This window comes from Lipotes vexillifer, unplaced genomic scaffold (assembly GCF_000442215.2).
Source record: "Lipotes vexillifer unplaced genomic scaffold, Lipotes_vexillifer_v1.1 scaffold67, whole genome shotgun sequence".
NCBI lineage: Eukaryota > Metazoa > Chordata > Mammalia > Artiodactyla > Lipotidae > Lipotes > Lipotes vexillifer.
Genome location: NW_006797638.1, coordinates 536,519 through 538,749, shown reverse-complemented (window position 1 = coordinate 538,749; position 2,231 = coordinate 536,519). Strand labels below are relative to the sequence as shown.

General features: G+C 34.8%; 1 protein-coding gene across 3 annotated transcripts in view; it reads right to left on the bottom strand.

Annotated features, from left to right (window-relative positions):
* Nucleotides 1-2,231, bottom strand: part of MCTP1 (multiple C2 and transmembrane domain containing 1) — a 539,870-nt gene that overhangs the window by 248,501 nt on the left and 289,138 nt on the right. The gene's annotated exons all lie outside the window — the stretch shown is intronic.

Sequence of the window (2,231 nt, the reverse complement as noted above, 5' to 3'; positions counted from 1 at the left end):
TATATATATATATATATATATATATATATATATGTATGTATACACACACACACACACACACACCCCACACACACACCCCCACACACACACAGAGGAATATAAAAGAGCCATAAAAAGAGAGTGAAATCTTGCCATTTGCAACAATATGGATGGACCTGGAGGGTATCCGTGAAATAAGCCAGAACAAGACAGATAGCATATGATTTCACTTATATGTCAAATCTAAAAAACAAAACAAGTGAAAAAACTAAACAAAGCAGAAACAGACTCATGGATACACAGAACAAACTGTTGCCAGAAGGGAGGGGAGTGGGAGAATGGACTAAATAGGTGAAGGGAATTAAGAGGCATAAACTTCCAGTCATAAAATAAATACACAGGGATATAACGTACAGCACAGAGAATATAGTCAACAATGTTGTAATAACTTTGTATGGTGACAGATGGTTACTAGACTTATTGAGATCATTTTGTAATGTCTATAATTGTCAGAGCCACAATGTTGTATACCTGAGACCAATACTGTATGTCAACCATGCTTCAATAAAAAATAAATATATAAAATATAAAAAAGATTTATATATATTTAACATCTTTATTGGAGTATAATTGCTTTACAATGGTGTGTTAGTTTCTGCTTTATAAAAAGTGAATCAGCTATATGTATACATATATCCCCATAACCCCTCCCTCTTGCATCTCCCTCCCACCCTTCCTATCCCGCCCCTCTAGGTGGTCACAAAGCACCGAAACTGAGTTATTTGTAGTGAGGTGAATGGACCTAGAGTCTGTCATACAGAATGAAGTAAGTTAGAAAGAGAAAAATAAATACCATATGCTAACACATATATATGGAATCTAAAAAAAAAAAAAAAAAAAGGTTCTGAAGAACCTAGGAGCAGGACAGGAATAAAGATACAGACATTGACAATGGACTTGAGGACACAGGGAGGGGGAAGGGTAAGCTGGGATGAAGTGAGAGACTGCATGGACTTATATATACTATATATTTTTAAGAAGAAAAGAAATTTTGTCTTCCTTTAATTTCCTGGTACAATTTTTGTTGTTATTAAAATAACATCAATGTATTAAGTTATCCAGTAAATCATGGGCCAATTGGGTATACTTGGATTCACTGCCTAAGTTTCAGCTCTTCATGGGGTTCTGGAAAGGCCGTGCGGTTGCTGGAAAGGCTAAGGAAGTACAGCAGTATTGAGAAAACTGTAAGGCCCTTCTCTGTGATCTCTAAATACACAGAGAGCAATAGCAGCTATTTTCTATAAATTTGAGTCCAACAACTCAATGACGGTCTTTTACTGACCACTACGTTCCTTTTAGTTCTTTAAGATATTTTTTTCTTAATCAGAAGTATGATTTAGAGTAAACAAACAAGTGGGAGAAGAGGAAAATATAAAATATAAATTGCCTGATATACATTATAAATATACTTTAAAAACAACGTATAGTTATTTGAAGAACTTCTACTATTTAAAATAATGCTTCTATATTTGGCTATTTAAACCTATGCCTAAATTTTTAGATTCAGAAATGCAAGGAAACCAGCACTTAGAAGAGGTGATCAATACTTAGAAGGCTTCAGAATTAGTTAAGTATCTCTGAGGAAGAGATTATGAATTGCTCAATATTACCCACAGTAACTTTTAGAAAATAATGTAAAATACACATTCAGCTGATAATGTGTAGGTAATATCTTGTTTACATATTTCAATTAATATTGAACAAATAGGGGTTCATGCCCTCCATAAGCCTAAGGGACTGTGGAACATTCAGCACCGCACTTGAATTCTGAAATGTTGGCAAATTAGGAACGTTCCCTTGCTTGTTCAATCATTTATTCATTTAATTCACAAAACATGAATTGAACATATGTGATACTAGGTTCTGGGTAAAAACCAGCAGTCAAGACCAAAGATAAGACACTTGTCTTCATGGAGCTTCATTTAGTAAATGATACTGTTGGATTCTAGTACTGGGGAGATGGCTTGATGGGGAAAGTGATCCAAATAAAAACTTTCAATCCTGGCTGCACCTCAGAATCAACCGGGAAGCTTTAAAAAGTGCATAATCCTGAACTCTATACATAATGATTCTGGTTCTGTAGATTGTGGGTGGTGTCTGGAAATCTATACATTTATAAAGGTCCCCAAATAATTTGGGGGAACCACAGGTACCTTTCAATGCTAAGATTTTACAATACTAGGACACTCTTT